Raw genomic sequence first — 12,195 nt, 5'->3', positions numbered from 1 at the left:
CACTCCTGCCTGCATGCAGTCCATCATTCTTGACTGCTTTTTTCTAGCCACACACTTATGCTCACATAGTAATATAATTTGGAATATCAATAGTATGGCCAAGGGAATTACAGGAGCTTCTGAGGCATTTTTACTACGCAGCAGGGCCCAGGGCCTCCAGGGGTTTTATAAGTTTGAATGTAGAATGGCCTGGAACATAGTAGAGATGCAATAATTATTTTTTAATGACAAATGATGAATGTGTAACCTTTTACATCAAAGAAGACATTTACACATTTTACTTTAATATACAACAACCTGTACTCTCTATTGAACTGGCTCAAACAACCTACTGTTATAGTTACTGGGTTACTGGTACTTCTTTGTTTTTTTTCTGAGTTGGAGTCTGGAGTGCAGTGGCTCTATCTCGGCTCACTGCAACCTCCGCCTCCCAGGTTCAAGCAATTCTCCTGCCTCAGCCTCCCAATTAGCTGGGACTACAGGCACGTGCCACCACCCGGCTAATTTTTTGTATTTTTAGTAGAGACAGGATTTCACCGTGTTAGTCAGGATGGTCTCAATCTCCTGACCTCGTGATCTGCCCGCCTCAGCCTCCCAAAGTGCTGGGATTACAGGCGTGAGCCACTGAGCCTGGCCAATTGCTGGTACTTTAAAAAAAATCAGATCTAGATCTAGGTCCTTACCTGATCTGTATGTACCATTTCTCATTCATTTTTTTCAAAGAATATGACAGCCTGTCTGCAGCTTCCAAGACAAAAGAAGTTTCAAATTTCTGGTTGGTATCACAGGGTCTAATAAAATCCAAAAAGATTTCAAATTTCCGGGATTGGTATGTTTATACATTCTTAATTTCCTTTAGCTTTGCAGGCTGTCAGAGATAAGCAGAAGAAAGGGAAGAGAAAGATCTCCAATAGAGGAATAAAAATACAACAGAAATTAGGATTCTCCTCTGCAGTGAGTATTACCCATGTAATTAAAAGAAGGAACAAGAAATACCTTCTTTTATGTAAATTATGGGCATGAAGGAACAGCTATTTTTCATGGATCACCCAAACTGGATGTGATCCATAATTATGGATTCTAACATGAACCTGTGTACTACATAAACCTAACCTGAAATGCTGCTGTTTAATAGGTTGATTTTTAAAAATTCATTTAAAAACCCCAGTTCTGTCTCTTGAGATGGTTTTTAAGTGCTCTTTAATTAGAGGCAGGAAGTTAATTTAAATTTTAGATATAAATAATTATTATTAAATTCCCTTCCAAAGTATAAGTCTATGGCATTCTGCTTTGCCTTTAAAATAAACATAAGTGATTGAATTCAAGTAAATTTTATTAGATCTTCCTTGAAATAGAAAAAAAATGCTTTTTTAAGATTTTTAAATTCCAAAATTCTAAAAAGAAAAAGTATTATAGAATTGCAGCTGGAATTCATTGGGGATTATTTTCTATTAATTCAAGGATGTAGATTTTAATAAATACCAATTTGCCCTTTCAAAATATACAGATTAACACATATTATTAACAGTCTACTTTTTGCGTTGGATGCTTTTGGTTACAAATAATGGGAAATACTACCCAGAGTGCTTTAAACACAGGATATTTATTGTGTTTAACAAAAGGCTGGAAGAGGCTGTCTCATGGTTGCTCCATAATGACCTGGGGACCCACATTCAAACTCAAGCTCAGCTTTTCATACTCAGTTTTGTCTCAGTCAGTTGGCTACTGCAGCACCAGGCCTTAAGTTCTCACATAACAAAAGTCCAACACCAAACAGAACTTTTCCTCCAACCCCTCTGTCTTTTCAAGGTGAAAAACCTCTCCTAGAAGCCCCAGAGGTCTCCCCGCTACATATCATTGGCCATAACTGAATGTCATATTTGAAAATCAGTCATGGCAATGGAAAATGAGATTGCCACATAGTACAAAAACAGTCAGGACTAATCCCCTGGCCCTGGGTACTCTGTGACTCAAATATCCTCAGGATTCTATGGGCAAGGAAAGAGTAAGGAAACCCAGCAGCTTCTGCTGTGCATAACATGTGCAAAGTATTATATACATACTTTTAAACCTTTTTTTAAAAAATGACGCATATACTTAAACTTATAAATGAAGAAACAGGCTTTAAGAAACCCCATAATTTGCCAAGGTCACACTGTTCCTGAGCAGCCAAGTCCGAACTGAGGCTTGCCTAGCTCTGCAGCCTCCCTCTGAGCCATGCACTCACTGATTCTACCATACCTAGAAGAAAACAATGAGCCAGGCTACTGAGGCTTGCAAGCCACTGATCTCAGGCTCTGTTTGCCGAGATAATGATGAGCGTTTCGGACATATTTTCTTAGGAAAAGATGCTCATGTGTATATCCTCCAAAAACGAATATGTTTTGGTTCAAAGACAAACCTTCCCTCAAGTTGAGATGACAGGGACCATCAGTTCCACAGAAGAAAAAATATTACCCCTTCTAGTCTCTTCATAAACGGGTGCCAAGACCAGCATAGGTCACATGTCATAGGTGGCATCTTTTTGATGATTTGAGAGCCTCGTAATTTTTTATTGACTCATACCCAGCTTCACTTCACTTCTGCTTTAGGAGAAACTATTGTTTCTATAATTTAGTAGTAAATGATTTTTGAATAATGAGAACTTGGAGGGACGAAAGAGGAAGTTACATGAAGCGAGGCAAATAACTGAAGATGTTCATAATGCTAGTCATTTTTCTCCAGAAATAGCACCTGCTGAATTCCCTGTCTGGTTTTTTTTCAGGTAGAAAAAAAATAATAAAAAATAAGGCTCTGTGTTGTCTTAAGATATTGATGCTTAGGTAGTAAGTGGCAGAGCAGCTGCTACTCTCATAAAATTCGACAGTAGCAAAATTTAATGTTCTCGACATGCTGCTAATTATATTTTCTGTTGATATATTCTTACTAAAATTTCCTATTCTTTGTCTTATTTTATATTTGCAATCTTTCATCATGAAAACATATATATATACTTTTTAATATATACTTTTTATAAAGTATATGTACTTTTTATACATAAAGTATATATATACTTTTTTATATATAAACTTTATATATGTATACTTTATAGCATGTATATACTGTTTGCATATATAAATATATATACTAATAATATATATACAAGTATATATAATTACATATAAATTATATATAATAAAATATATAAGTATATATATAGAGATGTACTTTTATGTGTACAGATATATATACTCCCATCTTTCTAAGCTTTTAATACATTGTTTTAAAGTAAATGTTTACTTTACAAACACTTTCAATCCCAAATGCATTTAATGAAACTATAATTATATTGATAAGTGAGTAGAAGCAAAAAAGAAATGGCTCTTCAGGGTCATATTCCCAGCATTGCTTTTAACTTGCCAATTGATGTGAATTTTAGTAATAGCTCTTTATTTTGTTTTTCCTTCTTTTTTAAATGGAACTTGAAAAACTCTTTATACGTAACAAACCTGCATGTTGTGCACATGTACCCTAAAACTTAAAGTATAATAAGAAAATGGTGTTTTTTGGATTGGTATCACAAGAAGAGAGCAAAGGAAATGTGTTATATATATTTTACTTTAAATAGCCACAGTTCACCTATCCCTTTACCTCTTATTTTTGCCTGCAAAAATATAAAATCAGCTCCAAGAGATGGAGTTAAGAATGGGGTGAGCTTCAAGTGTTTGTGGGAAATAAGGAAAGAACTGAGCAATCTGCAACCTGAAATTACGCAAAATACAAATTCAGTTTCTCTGTAATGTATGTGCTCCATGCTCCTTCCAATATCTTCCAAGAAAGCCTTTTGGAGTGAATGTTTCATGTTGGATGTGGTAGCTATGCAAATGTTTCAATTCTTCCGAATTTTATATTTTTATTTGTGCCTATTAGTTTAGAAATGTGCCTTTAAATGCTTTAAATAGTGCTGATCATTAATTATAGGTAGGTGTGAAAAAAATAAGTATAAGTGCTCTGAACATTTAAAATATCCCTTCAAACATTTATAAGAAGCACAGTTATACTTGGCCCATAGAAATGCCTTACCTTTTAGGGCTTGATAGTTTAGAGTACAGGGCCAGGTGTGGTGGCTCACACCTGTAATCCTAGCACTTCGGGAAGCCGAGCTGGGTGGATCACAAGGTCAGGAGTTCAAGACCAGCCTGGCCAAGATGCTGAAACCCTGTCTCTACTACAAATACAAAAATTAGCCGGGTGTGGTGGCACGCACCTGTAATCCCAGCTACTCAGGAGGCTGAGGCAGGAGAATCTCTTGAACCCGGGCGGCAGAGATTGCAGTGAGCCGAGACTGTGCCACTGCACTCCAGCCTGGGTAACAGAGCAAGACTCTGTCTCAAAATACATAAACAAATAAATAGTTCACAGAGTACTGTGTGCTACACAGCTCATTTTTTATCACATATCCCCATCTCCTTAGGTGCACAGGTGGATAATTATTCCTGTTCCACAGGTGAAGGTGGGGTTCCAGGATACAAAGTAATGTCCCATGGATTGTGGGGGAGCTCAGAGAAAAAATGGGTCTTGGATGTAAATTTAGACATTCCAGCTATTTTACTGGGTATACGGTTAAAAAAAATTGCTGTCAAAATGTCTTAAGAGAAATACAGATAAAAAATTGAATAGCCTCAATCTGGTTTGTTTATACGTAAGACCTACAAAAGGCAGCTTCAAAAGACAGCAAAAAAGCTTTCTTCAGTGTGTGCAGGATACTGCTGCCAAACCCCCGATGCAGTTGGTATTCAGAGAACTTTAGTACTAAGACCAGTCCCTTCCTTTAATGGTGCTGTTCTTCCCTCCTGCTGATATTTTTAGTTTTATTTTTTCAATATCTTAACATCTTTATCAAAAACCTGTTGCCATTTTCTATATCTAGAAAGGCAAAGTGAAAGAGTATATTAGCATTAACTTGGCCAAATCCTTATTGCTGCCAACGAAAAGCCTGTTATATACTGGCTGGTTTAAATGTAGACTATGCAAATTATTCACAATGTAGAAAGCATGATTATTGCTTTTCATAGTCTTATTTTAATGATGAGGACTTTCTTGTGCCTCTTCATGATTTTTAACTATGTATTAATATACACCAACTTTTCCATATGGATGGTTATATACTTTGAAAATCGCTGAACATCGCCCTGATTCATGGTAGTTGTTAGTATAATATTGTGACATTGTTTTAAAAACAAACTAGGAAAAAATAGTTTGGCAGTTCTTCAAAATATTGAACATAGGTTTACCGTATGACCCAACAATTTCACTTCCAAATATATACCCATGAGAAATTAAAATATATGTGCAGTGCACACAAAAACTTTCACACAATATTTATAACAGCACTATTCATAATAGCCAAAAAATGAAAACAGCCTATATGATTTTTCAACTCATTAACAGATTAACAAAATGTGGAGTGTTTGTACAATAAAATACTATTTGGCAATAAAAAAATGAAATACGGATTATCATTTTAACATGGAAGTATTACAACATTATGCCAAGTGAAAGAAGCTACTCACAAAAGACCACATATCAAATGATTCCATTTGTATGAAATGTCCAGAATAGGAAAATCCATCAGGACAGACAGTAGACCAGTGCTTGCCTAGGACGAGGGTGGAGGCGGGCCTTTAGGTGTGAATAGGAAGTGACTGCTAGAGGAGAAAGGTTTTCTTTTGGGAGTTTTGACACATTCTAAAATGTGGTGATAACTCCAAAACTCTGTGAATAGGTTTGTACTAGTTCGTTCTCGCATTGCTATAATGAAGTACCTGAGACTGGGTAATTTATAAAGAAAATAGGTTTAATTGTCTCACAGTTCCACAGGCTGTGCAGGAAGCATGGCTGAGGAGGCCTCAAGAAACTTACAATCATGGTGGAAGGCAAAGGGGAAGCAAGCACATCCTACATGACTGGAGCAGGAGGAACAGACCAAAGGGGGAAGTGTTACACACTTTTAAACAACCAGATTTCGTGAGAACTCACTCGCTATCAGGAGAGCAGCAAGGGGGAATCAGCCCCCATGATCCAATCACCTCCCACCAGGCCCCTCCTCCAACACTGAGGACTACAATTTGACATGAGATTTGGGTGGGGATACAAATCCAAACAACAGCAACACTAAAAAACAGCCCAGTTCTGTACATACTAAATGGGTGAATTATCTCAATAAAGATGTAAAAACAAAGTACCTAGTACACTTCTCTCAGGCTTTCTAATTTGATATTCAGGATTGGCTTAGTCAAAAGACCTAAATTCAGATCCTGGCTGACTGAGCAGTGTGTAGGCAATCACTTATCTCTCTGCTGTTACTGTAACTGCTTCCTCCTTTTACACAAAGCAAGGTTTCCACTAGCTGATTTAAGATCAGTTCTAACTCTATGAACTAGGATTATTTGGATCTCTTCTTTTGTGATACCCTACCTTGTTTTAACCTGAATTGACTCTCCCTTAGCTAAAAGAGCCAGACAAACTCCATCTTGGCTCCTTCACTTGCAGCCCCTTACCCACCCTCCTTCCTCAAGGACTTAACTTGTGCAAGCTGACTCCCAGCACATCCAAGGATGCAATTAAACTGATAAGTTACTGTGGCAAGCTATATCCACAGTTCCCAGGAATTCACCCAGTTAATAGCACCCAGAGCCCCCATGTTTGTATCTGGTTGATAATACCCAAAGCCCCACGTCTATCACCTTGTGATAGATCTAAAGCCCCTGCACCTGGAACTGTTTGCTTTCCTATAACCATTTATCCTTTTAACTTTTTGCCTGCTTTACTTCTGTAAGATTGTTTTAACTAGACTCCCCCACTCCTGTTTCTAAACCGAAGTATAAAAGAAAATCTAGCCCTTTTCTTTGGGGCCAAGAGAATTTTGAGCGCTAGCCATCTCTTGGTCGCCGGCTAATAAAGGAATCCTGAATTCGTCTCACAGTGTGGCGTTTCTCTGTAACTCGCTTGGTTACAACACTTTCATAAAGGCAGAATAAGAAAAACACTTTTTAATTACATATTACTTTGCCTGCCTTTTACTCGAATTTTCAGACATTGTGAGTGAAGGATATGCTATTGCTAAGGGCAGCTTTCCAGCTGAGAAAAGCTTGAGCTCACGTTAATCACATGGCTCAGAGTCCACATGTGTGTTCACCAACAAGCTTGCAAAATACTCAAAAGCTTCACGTTTTTAAAATCTACTTTAATATATACCTGATTACTCCTTATCTTAATGTCAGCAGACTTTAAAGAGTCTATAGACTTATGGAACTTGAGTTTGAAATATTTGTCCTGTTCTATAATATCTTTATGTATTCCCTAGAGTGCAGATTCTATACTTTTTTGTATATTTGCTAAAATATAAAACCCATTGTCAATTAGATAAATGAATATTTCATTTGAGATGTCACATGCTCATTCTGATTATTTAAAAGGTGAAGGCAAAACATGTACCCCGGCCGTGTGTTTCAGCTCATTATAAGTTAGCAGTTTCCTTAGTTCCCTGCTCCCACCTTCATCCCATCCTCTTGTTCCAAAGCAAAAAGAAGTCTAGAAACTGACCAAAAACAGAAAGGATGTGTTATTTGAGTACCGGTTTAGTTACCCCTACTCCTACCACCACCACGCACAAACACACACAAATCATTACAATAAGACATAGTCTATGTGTAGCAATCTGAAAGGTATACAAATGTATTCATGATACTAATATTTGTAAATGCTCATAGCAGTGATTTATCTTAATACACATGAGACCCGACTCTACAGGTGAAAAGGCTAGATAAGACAAGGCCATGTATACTTTCTCTAATCTTCTACAAGGAATGTACTCATTCACTTTTGAGAAAGGAAAACAGGACCAATAGGGAAAGAACCTGCCTTTTTGAGGCTCTGAAATCATAGCACATGTCTCTCTTTCAATTCGTCATTCTCCAGGTGCCCATAACCTGAAACACCAAGTATGCACAGAGAGCCCTTGAGATACTGTCCTATAGTACACATCTCACCTAAAAGCAAAGCAATATCAAGCTACTGAAGCTCAAGTCTCCAGGATACATCCATTTCGATATATAAAATGAAAATATAAGCAGGGTAACACAGTGATATCAAAGGAGTGGTTTGATTTTCATCCCATCTTATAAGTATGCTCTAACACATTGCTACAAGGGGTCATATCTCAAGGTGGCAAAGTGATGACTGAGAATTTTCTATATTTAAAACGTCACTGTCAAGAAGATGCACAGGTGTACCTGTGGTAAATCATGGAACGAGACTGAAAATGAGCATGACACACCCTTTCTGCCACACACAATAAGGATTCCTTTCCTCAAGCTGTAGGAGTCATTGTTTGCAAAGCTCCTCAAGACAAGCTGGGAAGCATGCTTGGAAAACAAAGGACTTTTTAATTGCTGCTGACATGAATGAACTCTCTGAAACAACAGCTGTGTCTTGAGATTACATTACAAGGCATGTGAGCAGGATGCAAAGCATCCTCATAAAAAGACAAAGCCAAAGAAGCCTTTTATTGCTTCTGAAAAATATTCCCAAAGCTGGGATGCTTAATTTCAATTCCTGGAGGATGCAGCAATCATATGTTTACAGAACAAAATTGAGAAACAACCTTTGTATTTGTGGTGGCTGACAAGAAACAAAATCCAGGTAGACAGTTTGGGTAAGAGTTGGAAATCAGTCAGCAAGGTTATACTTGTATACAGCCTAAACGTTGGTTAGTGGCAATGACATCTGGCTATTAAAATATTGTCCCAAGGTATTATTTCCTTTCTGTCTTTCTAGTCACAGAGTGTTTGCTACTGGGTATAAATTATGGACAAAGGAGCTCATTTAGAGAAATATTGACCTAGTCATACTTTAAAAGTTTATTACTACCCTGAGAGAAACGAACCTTGTGAAATTATAACTGCTGAACTACAACCAAGATCCTTTCAAAGACAGACCTCAAGAGGAAAGGAAGAGAAGGTTAAGGTTGGAGGAGACGAAAATCAAGAGTGCTTAAAGAAGAATGAAGAGGACAAAGAAGATAGGGATTTAGTGAACAGACCAATGGATCTGACATCAAGGTAAGGATTATATACTGTTTCTATAATTCCATTCATCAAGCAACTTATTTTAGACATTAAATCTTCAGGGTAAGTGTTTCCACCAAAATTGCATACAAATGTGATGAAAGTGCATTTTCCCATATTTTTCATCAGATTCTCAGAAGGCTCTATAAACTTAAAGGTTGATAAACTATAGTGTGGAGGGTTAAGAAAGCTGAAAAACTTCTGACCCTCCTTCCATGCAGAGGTGGAATCTATTTCTCTCTCTTGAATCTAAACTGGGGGACTATGCTTTGACAATAGAGAGCATCAGAGATTATTCCACTCCAGTTCCAGACTCAGCCTGTAGGAGAACTAGTGTCTCTTTCTTGATCTTCCAGAGCCCTGAGCTACTTATCCTGAAACCATTGTATGTGAGAAGCCCAGGCCACATTGGAGAAGCCCTGGAAATGCTGTATGGAAAGAAAGAGAGGCCAGGGAGCACCATGGCACCAGATATGGGGGTGGAGAAGCCATCTTGAGTGTATCCCACAGCTTCTACTGCTGCCAACCTGAGCAAAGATGAATCACCCAGCCTGGCCCTTCCAGAATTCCTGACCCACAAAATCATGAATGAAATAAAATTGTTGCATGAAATCATAAAATTCAGGTGTTAGCTATTTTAGATCAAGAGATATCACAACACACTGGGATTTTGTATTAAAAATTCTTAAGCATTTTACATACAACTCAAAACTTTTAGACATGCTATTATAAATTAACACATAATTCTAAGCCAAAACTATTCATAATGTGTTCCTCCTTTCTGTCCATCATGTTGTTTACTAATGAAGCACTTAACAGTTTTTGGGGAGGGGGAAGAAAAGTTACCAAAAGAAAAATATAAACAAGCAAACAAAAAACAGAACTCATCATTTTCAAACACCTTTTCTTCAATGCAAATGATATTTAGTTTTTACTGTTCTTAAACTTTACATCATGCCTAATTTCTTTCCAGTCCTCTAACTTCTTTATATGTTCTGCTCACTGTTTTTTGTTGTTCTTGTCTTTTAATACCTAATGACATTAATTAGTTCACAGCTGTCATAAAATGCTTTTGTTCTCAAAGGACTCACAGATAAGGTTTCTTTCTTGAATAATCTGTAGACGCTTTACTGTTTATAAAACAGTTTTCATTTTATTTTTGCTAAAGATTGGTCTAAGTAATTTATATACACAAGAGAATTGAAAAATCATGATTTTTTTACTTGTTCAAGTTTAGATCCTATTACTTTTCTGAGTTCATATGACATTTTCCTTTCTCATAATTTTGAGACAAAAGAAAATGTTAGCTATATAAGGTTCAACCTGATTAAAGTGAAGATATTCTCTAAAATGTTCTATCTTCCCACTTACCTGGAATAAAGACTTGGGAAGTCTCAAAACTTAGGGGTCAATCTTAAGTAACTGCAATTTTAAACTCCAAACAGTTAAAAAATTAAATGATCTTGTTCCATATAATAATCAAAAGCCCATATTTATTTTTACATTAATTTAACATTTATTTAGTTAAGAGTCTGCTGGAAGTAAAAACCTTTGACATCTTCTGGCATCTTCTTTCTTTCCTACCAATTTTTTCCTTAGCCTACTCATCTTAGCTTCTACATCCTGTAATTATTTTAGGAAGAGGGTGGTAGAGGGGAAAAACTTAGGGAAGTCAAGTTCTTACCTCACCCGTATTGTTCAATTTGCTTTACGCTTTCTTGAATTTGAGAGGTTTTTACAGCTCACTCTTTCCCTGTGTTAGAAACAAACGCTGGGTGCTGCAAAGAAAACCAGAACTTAGGGAGAAAACTTCTCAGCAACGCACATCTACTTCTGCAAAAGGGTGCTGCCTGTGTCAGTCACAATCACAAGAGCACACCTAGCCAGGTAGGGCAGGGGTTTTTATCCCTAACACAGTTCCTGTTCTGTGTCTTTTCCCCATTGGCTGGAGTCAGACCACACAGTCTAAGCTGACCCGATTGGCTAGTGTTTGAAATTGAGTAAGGCCAATTAGGGGAGAAGGCAGAGGCTGTCCCTTACCAACTAGGTGGGAAGGCTTGTTTACAGAGTAAGAGGTTTGCTAGTTACAGATTAAGCAGAGAAACAAGTGCTCATTACAGATTAAGCAGGAAGGGCTGTGCACAGAGGAAGAAAAACCAAGGAAGCTTAGAAGAGGAACTTATTATTTCTGGCACCTGGTACATGTAGGGGTTCTTAAGAAATTCCTTCATTTCTGCAGACCCCTTAATAAGGATCATTCACTCTCTTCTGGTTTGTGTGTCTGCAGGGCCCTAAAATCCAAGATTTCACCTCTAGCTCCTTCCACTGGGTTCCCATTTCCCCTCCAGGACTCTCATTAAGTTAAGATCTAGGATAACTCGACCCTGCACCTCTCATTAGCATAAGATAGATAAGAGTAGAGATAGAGATTTTGTTTAAAACCCCATATTGCCACCTCCTCTCCCTATAGCTGAATTTCTTCTTTTACTTGACCACGATGATTTGGATACGTAATTAGATAATAATACAGCATAATTCTGTTCCAGAATCTATAGACTTGTGCTCATATAACCCAACTACCTTTTTCTTTCTCACTGGTGTTCACATTTCCCAAAATGTTTTCTCTGCAATAATACTTACTGTTATAAAATGTTGCCTAATAATATTTTCTAATCTGTATTAAGCAGTGTTGTGAGTCCCCAGAGTTAATATCAACTCAAAATTATTCTTTATTTATTTACATTTTTTTTCATAGAGGCAGGGTCTCACTACATTGTCCATACTCCTGGGTTCAAGCAATCCTCTTGCCTCAGCCTCTCAAAGTGCTAGGATGACAGGCATGAGCCACTGTACCCAGCCACAAAACTATTCTTTAAAGGTGGTTATAAATGGTCCTTCAATCATAATCATAGTATTTTTAAACTTTTAACTTTAGTGTATAGTTTTTTTTAGCTGGCTTTGACATAAAGGTATAGTTATAATGAAAGATATCTGCTAATCTCACCTTTCCTGGAACCAGTGCCTTACACACAGATCCTACTACCAGCTCTAGAGAGAAAATTCTGGAAAAAATCATCTGTCTTGTTAG

The 12,195-nt window shown here is 37.2% G+C and overlaps 1 long non-coding RNA gene across 1 annotated transcript in view; it reads right to left on the bottom strand.

The window, feature by feature from the left end:
• Nucleotides 1-10,984, bottom strand: part of LOC100995660 (uncharacterized) — a 68,241-nt gene extending 57,257 nt beyond the window's left edge. The window contains exon 1 of the long non-coding RNA XR_612381.6: nt 10,792-10,984. This is a non-coding gene — a long non-coding RNA (uncharacterized LOC100995660). The remainder of the gene's footprint in view (nt 1-10,791) is intronic.
• Between the last annotated feature and the right edge of the window lie 1,211 nt (nt 10,985-12,195).

This window comes from Pan paniscus, chromosome 3, assembly GCF_029289425.2.
Source record: "Pan paniscus chromosome 3, NHGRI_mPanPan1-v2.0_pri, whole genome shotgun sequence".
NCBI lineage: Eukaryota > Metazoa > Chordata > Mammalia > Primates > Hominidae > Pan > Pan paniscus.
The sequence above is the reverse complement of the archived record's forward strand: the minus strand, read 5'-3'. Positions and strand labels throughout refer to the sequence as shown.